The sequence below is a fragment of the Hyperoodon ampullatus genome, assembly GCF_949752795.1.
Source record: "Hyperoodon ampullatus genome assembly, chromosome: 8".
NCBI classification, from domain to species: Eukaryota; Metazoa; Chordata; class Mammalia; order Artiodactyla; family Ziphiidae; genus Hyperoodon; species Hyperoodon ampullatus.
In genome coordinates, this window is record NC_136921.1 from 89,234,593 (window position 1) to 89,242,035 (window position 7,443).

The 7,443-nt window shown below is 41.1% G+C and overlaps 1 pseudogene across 1 annotated transcript; it reads right to left on the minus strand.

The window, feature by feature from the left end:
• Positions 1–5,358: 5,358 nt before the first annotated feature.
• LOC307057066 (MARCKS-related protein-like) lies at positions 5,359–5,954 on the minus strand (annotated as a pseudogene). Its single transcript has one exon. The product of its transcript is annotated as an MARCKS-related protein-like (transcript).
• Between the last annotated feature and the right edge of the window lie 1,489 nt (positions 5,955–7,443).

The following is a 7,443-nucleotide window of genomic DNA, read 5'->3' on the forward strand; positions in this document are numbered from 1 at the left end:
ACCATTTTGAGTTTATTGTTTTATTTGGTGTGAGGGGATACTCTAATCTCATTGGTGGCTGTCCAGTTTTCCCAGCACAACTTGTTGAAGAGGTTGTCTTTTCTCCACTGTATATTCTTGCCTTCTTCGTTGTAGATTAATTGGCCATAGGTGCATGGGTTTATTTCTGGGCTTTATACTGTTCCATTGATCCACGGGTCTGTTTTTGTGCCAGTACCATACTTTTTTGATTACTGTAGCTATGTGGTATAGTCTGAAATCTGGGAGGGTTATGCCTCCTGCTTTGTTCTTTTTCCTCAAGATTGTTTTTGGCCATTGTGAAGCAATTATACTCCAATAAAGTTGTAAGAAAAGAAAAAAAAAAAGATTGTTTTCGGGGTCTTTTGTGGTTTCATATGAATTTTAGGATTATTTGTTCTACTTCTGTGAAAAATGTCTTGAGTATTTTGATAGGGATTGCATTAAATCTGTAGATTGCTTTGGGCAGAATGGCCATTTTAACAGTATTCTTCCAATCCAAGAGTATGGGATATCTTTCCTCTTTATATCATCTTCAATTTCCTTCATCAAAACTTTTCAAAGGTCTTTCACCTCCTTGGTTAAGTTTATTCCTAAGTATTTTATTCTTTTTGGTGAGATTTTAAATGGGATTTTTTTTTTAACTTTCTGATATTTTGTTATTAGTGTATAGAAATGTAACAGATTTTTGTACATTAATCTTGTATCCTGTGACCTTGCTGAATTCATTTATTAGTTCTAATGGTTTTTGGGTGGAAGCTTTAGGGTTTTCTATACAGAGTATCATGTCATCTGCAAATAGTGACAGCTTTACTTTTTTCCCTTCCAATTTGGAAACCTTTTATTTCTTTTTCATGTTTGATTTTTGTGGCTAGGACTTCCAATTCTATGTTAAAAAGAAGTGGTGAGAGTGGGCATCCTTGTCTTGTTCCTGAGTTTAGTGGGAAGGCTATCATCTTTTCATCATTGTGTATGATGTTGGTTGTGGCTTTGTTGAAAATAGCCTTTATTATTTTGAGATATGCTCCTGTTATACCCACTTTGATGAGAGTTTTTATCATGAATGGATGTTGGGTTTTGTCAAATGCTTTTTCTTGTTTATTGAGATGATCATGTGATTTTTGTCCTTCCTTTTGTTATTGTGGTATATCATGTTGATTGATTTGGGATAAATCTAAGTTGATCGTGGTGTATGATCCTTTTTACGTATTGTTGGATTCAGTTTGCTAATATTTAGTTGAGGATTTTTGCATCTATATTCATCAAAGATATTAGCCAGTAATTTTCTTTTTTTGTAGTGTGTTTGGTTTTGGTATCAGGGTAATAGTGGCCTCATGGAATCAATTTGGGTGTGTTCCATACTCTTCAATTTTTTTGGAATAGTTTGAGAAGGATATGTATTAGTTCTTCTTTATATTTTGGTGGAATAACCTGTGATGCTGTCCCATCCTGGACTTTTGTTTGCTGGGAGTTTTTGAATTACAAATTCAATTCCACTTCTAGTGATCAGTATGTTCAAATTGTCTGTTTCCTCTTGATTCAGTCTTGGCAAGCCATATGTTTCTAGAAATTTGTCCATTTCTTCTAGGTTATCCCATTTGTCGGCATGTAACTGTTCGTAGTATTCTGTTATGATTTTTTATATCTCTGTAGTATCGGTTGTAATTTCTCTTCTTATTCTGTTTGAGTCCTCTTTTCTTCCTGGTGAGCCTGGCTAAAGGTTTTTCAATTTTGTTTATCTTTTCAAAAACCCAGGTCTTGATTTCACTGATCTTTTCTATTGTTTTCTATCTCTGTTTATTTATTTCCTCTCTGATCTTTATTATTTCCTTCCTTTTGCTGACTTTGGGCTTTGTTTTTTATTTTTTTATTCTTTTAGGTGGTAGTTTAGGTTGATTATTTGAGATTTTTCCTGTTTATTTATGAAGGCCTGTATTGCTATAAACTTTCTTCTTAGAACTGCTTTTGCTACATCCCATAGATTTTAAAAAGCTGTGTTTCCATTTTCATTTGTCTTGGGGTATTTTCTGATTTCCTCTTTGATTTCATTGACCCATTGGTTTTTTAGTAGCATGTAGTTTAGTCCCCACATGTTTGTTCTTATTCCATTTTTCTTTATGTAGTTGATTTCTAGTTTCATACCATTATAGTCAGAAAAAATGCTTGATATAATTTCTATCCTCTTAAATTTGTTGAGGCTTGTTTCGTGCCCTAGTATCCCAGTATGTTCTTCAGGATAGTATGTGGTCTATCTTGGAGAACATTGCATGTGCAGTTGAAAAGATTGTGTATTCTGTGTTTGGGGATGAAATGTCTTGTAGATAAATCTGTTCAATCCAACTGGTCTATTTTTTTTTTATCGAATTGTTTTTATTTTGCTTAAGTACCCCTCCATTTTTTTTAACATCTTTATTGGAGTGTAATTGCTTTACAGTGGTGTGTTAGTTTCTGCTTTATAACAAAGTGATACAGTTACACATATACATATATCCCCATATCTCTTCCCTCTTGTGTCTGCCTCCCTCCCACCCTCCCTATCCCACCCCTCTAGGTGGTCACAAAGCACCGAGCTGATCTCCCTGCCAACTGGTCTGTTGTGCCATTTAAGCACTGTTGCCTTATTGATGTTCTGTCTGGATGATCTGTCCATTGATGTAAATGGACTGTTAAAGTCCCCTACTGTTATTGTATTATTGTCAGTTTCTCCCTTTATGTCTGTTAATATTTGCTTTAGGTGCTCCTATATTGGGTGCATATATGTTAAGAAGTGTAATGTCCTCTTCTTGTATTGATCCCTTTATCATTATATAATGCTCTTCTTTGTCTTTTGTTATAGCCTTTGTTTTAAAGTCTATCTTGTCTGATATGAGTATTGCTACCCCTGCTTTCTTGTCATTTCCATTCGTGTGAAATATGTTTTTCCATCCCTTCACTTTCAGTCTATGTGTGTCTTTAGCCCTGAAGTAAGTCTCTTGTAGGCAACATGTTGAAGGGTCTTTTTTTTTTTTAATCCAGTCAACCATCATATGTCTTTTTTTTTTTTTTTTTTTTTTTTTTTGCGGTACATGGGCCTCTCACTGTTGTGGCCTCTCCCATTGCAGAGCACAGGCTCTGGACGCGCAGGCTCAGTGGCCATGGCTCATGGGCCTAGCCACTCCGTGGCATGTGGGATCTTCTCAGACTGGGGCACGAACCCGTGTCCCCTGCGTCGGCCGGCAGACTCTCAACCACTGCGCCACCAGGGAAGCCCACCATATGTCTTTTGATTGGAGCATTTAGTCTGTTGATATTTAAAGTAATTGTTTATAGGAATGTACTTATTGCCATTTTATTATTTGTTTTCCACTTGTTTTTATAGTTCTTTTCTGTTCATTTCTTCTTCTTTTTGTTTTTTCCCTTGTGGTTTGATGAATTTCTTTAGTAGTATGCTTCTGTTCCTTTCTTTTTGTTTTTTGTGTATCCATGGTAGGTTTTTCATTTGTGGTTACCATGGGGTTCATATATGTTGACCCATAATTATATCTACTTGATTTAAACTTACGGTCATTTAAGTTCAAACACATTCTAAAACATCTACATTTTTTACTCTCCTTCTGCACATTTTGTTTTTTTTTTATGTCATCTTCATGCTTATCCCTTTAACAGTTTGTTGTAGTTATAGTTGCTTTTACAATTTTTTGTGTTATAATCTACATACTGGCTTATTCAAGTAATCTTCAATTCTTGCTATATATCTGTCTTTCCTAATGGGATTTACCCTTTCCTCTAGATTCTTCTTTTCCGTTTAGAGAAGATCCTTCAAGGTTTCTTTTAGGGTAGGTTTAGTATTGCTGAATTCTTTTAGTTTTTGCTTGTCTGAGAAGTTCTTTATCTCTCCTTCTATTCTAAAGGGTAATCTTGCTGGGTAGAGTATGCTAGGTTACAGGTTTTTCCCTTTCAGGAGTTTGAATATATCATGCCACTCCCTTCTGGCCTGCAAAGTGTTTGTAGAGAAATCAGCTGATAACCTTATGGAAATTCCCTTGTACATGACTCTTTGGTTTTCTTTTGCTCCCTTTAGAATTCTCTTCATCTTTAATTTTTGCCATTTTAATTATGATATGTCTTGATGTGGGTCTATTTGGTATCATCTTGTTTGGGACCCTCTGTGTCTCCTGTAACTAGATATATGTTTCCTTCTTTAGTTTTAGGAAGTTTTCAGCCATAATGTCTTCAAATACATTTTCTATACCCTTCTCTCTCTTATTCTGGAACCCCTATAGTGTGAATGTTGGTGGCTTTAATATTATTCCAGAGATCTTATATGTTACTTTTGTTTCTTTTCTTCTTCATTTGTTTTTCTTTCTGCAATTCTGATTGGGTGATTTTCATTATTTTATCTTCCAAATCACTTATATGTTTTTCTGTGTCATTTAGTCTGACATTCATAGCTTCTAGAGTGTTTTTTATTTCATATATTGAATTATCTATTTTTGATTGGGTCTTTTATATTTTCTAGTTCCTTGTTAAAATTATCTATGTTTAGATCAATTCTCTTCCATAATTCGATTAGCATTTTTATTACTGATGTTTTGAACTTTTTTTTTTAAAGGGATGACATATATTCCTTTTCCAAACGTTACAGTAAAACCAGGTGGAAGAAAATGGTTTTAGCAGTTAGAAAAAAAAAAAGTACACATCTGGAGTTTGGCCATTAAAAGTCATTTACAACACTGGGAGGGGAAAAAAAAAGACAAGAAGTTCTTTCACATTACAGACCTCCCCACCACCCCAAAGCTTAATACTTGCTTACCAAGTCAAAAAAGAGACGGTTGATTCACAAGCTGGAGGTTTGAACTTGAGTAAGGCATTTATAAAAACCCAGACAAGGGCAGTGTCCTCCCCAGCCCAGGGGCCACTAGGCACAGCACAAGAGATTACAAACTCAGCAGGGGAAGGCTGGACATTCAGGGTTTGGGAGTGTAGGCACCCCCACCTCTGGCCTAGGGATTTGGGGAGTAAAAAAAACCTGCCTAGAAAAGAATTGGGGACGAAAACCAGCAATTGCCTTCTTCATGGATGGGGACAGGGAAGGAGGTAGGGCCAGGGGCAGGAGCACTTCACATCACTAACCTAACTTAGGAAACTGCAAGGGACCATCTTCAACTGGCCTTAAGAGGAAGACCAGATGGATGATGGGAGAATCCACAAGAGGGAGAGGAGGAGAGGGAACGTGGCTAGGGGGCAACAGCCCCTTCCCTTCTGGGCACAGGAAGGCAGCCAGGGCACCAGATCCAGGCAGTGACCACAAGGACAGCACAGTTTCTGCAGCTTAGAGATCTCCCACCTGCCCCCACCCAGCTACTCATTCTGCCTGCCCGCTGGTGTAGGGCCACTCTCCGGCCCGAGCAGTGGATGGCTCTGTGCCTGGGGCCCTGCCTCTTCTGTGTCTCCTCCCTTGGAGGCAGCACCAGCCTCTGCCCCTTTGGCCTGGGGCTCCTGGCTCTCGGGTAGCGGCAGCCTTCCCTCCCTGGGCAGTGCCTTCCTCGCTGCAGGCACTGACCCCACCCTGCTCCTGCCCTTCCTCTGTGGGTGACAAGGCAGACAGATCATCCCCTCCGGCTTCCGATTTCTCCTGAAGGCCAGGCCACTCAATTTGGAAGGCTTCTTGAAAGAGAATGTCTTCATCTTCTTGGGGGTCTCCTCCCCCTTGGCCACAGTGCCCTGGCTGGGGGGTGCTGGCTTGATGGCAATGCCAGTGGCCCCAGCTGCCTCCTCTGTTCCATTCATGGGGGAGGGGGCGGCTCCCCTTCACCTTTGGGGGATAAGTCTCCGTTGCTTTTCACGCAGCCGTTCTTGTGGCCATTCTCCTGTCCATTTACCTTTGTGGGGGAAGTGCCTGCTGCCTCCTTGGCGGTTACATTGCCCTGGGGAGCCTTGGAGCTCTGGCTGCCCATGGTGGGGTTCTGCTGGAGGGGCGCCTGGAGCCACCCTGGGCTTGTGCCACAGGAGATAGTTCGGTCAGGTGGGCCTCACCGACGGGGGCGGGGATGGGGTGGGACTCGTGGCTGAGGGAGGGGTCCCCACTCCATGCCCCCCGCCACTAGCTGTGCCGGCCCCACTCTGTGCCAGAATGCCACGCTGTTTTGAATTTTTTATCTGGTAAATTGTTTATTTCTGTTTCATTATTTTTTCAGGGGTTTTCTCTTGTTCTTTCAATTGAGAGTAGTTCCTCTTCCTTTTCATTTTACTTAACTTTCTCTGTCTACGAATTTAGGTAAACAGTTACCTATTGTGGTCTTAAAGAGGTGTTCTCATGTGGGAGCCTCCCTATGTAGAGCACATGTGCCCAGTGCCTTTGGTGGGAAGGCTGGAAGTTATGTGGATGCCAATCATGTCTTTCCTCAGGTTGTGCCGGCTGCTGTCACCTTGGTAGGGAGTGTGGCTGGTGATGGAGGAGCTAGAGCCTGTGCACAGTTTGAGGTGGGACTTCCTCTCTGCTCGCTGGCTGTCATCGTCCTGTCAGGGGCAGGGTCTGATCCCTAGTTGCTGGAGCAGAAGCCCTGAGGGTCAGGATTGCATTGGCTCCGTTCCCTTTAAGTGTGTATTTTTCCTTCTCCCGCACTGGGACCTCTGCCCCAAAGGAGGGGAGTGCTGAAGCAAGTGGGGCTTGTGCTGTTGTAGAGGACCAGTGTGTTGCCTGTGTAGAAGTCTGCAGCTCTGCTCGATGCAGCCCATGGTTGCATCTTTTCCCTGGTCTTCGCTGCCCCAGATCTAGTGCTGTGCTGCCATGGAGTGAGAGGGACTGGTGCAGGGCCAGAGCATTGGCTCAGCTTGGGCTGGGGCATGCAGGGAGGCAGCTGTGGGAAATCTGGACAGCCACGTTGCTGTCAGAAGTTTGAGCTGCTTCTGGAGTGCTGCTTTGACTGAGCACCAACAGTGGCTGCCACCGCCCCACCTGGACTATGTCCTGGGCTGCCTCTAAGTCCTTAGCTCAAGTCTTTACCCAGGTCCTGACCACCCTAGATCCAGTGCCACACTGTGGAGTGGAGTGAGGAGGGTCGAGGTGTTTGCTTGAGTCTGTCTTTTTTCTAAGATTAGGTCTTCCCTTGCTTTGGCTTATTAAACTGTCCTTGCTTCTCTGAAGTATAAGTATTTTTTAAAACTGGCAAAGAAAAAGTGGACAATGATATTATGTCTCCTCATTCAAACTTATTTACTCAGCCTTGAGTTTGACTTCTGGATCCATTCAAGATAAGTGGCTTGAGGTAAATTTCTAATTTTGATTTCACCACATGTAAAGTCACAGAGGTTCATAATAACATGTAATATTTGCAAATAACATATGTAATATTTGCAAAGACCTTAGCACACTTTGTAGTACATAGTAGATGATCAATAATTTGTAGTAGTTATATGAAAAATAAAGACAATAGATAAGTGTCA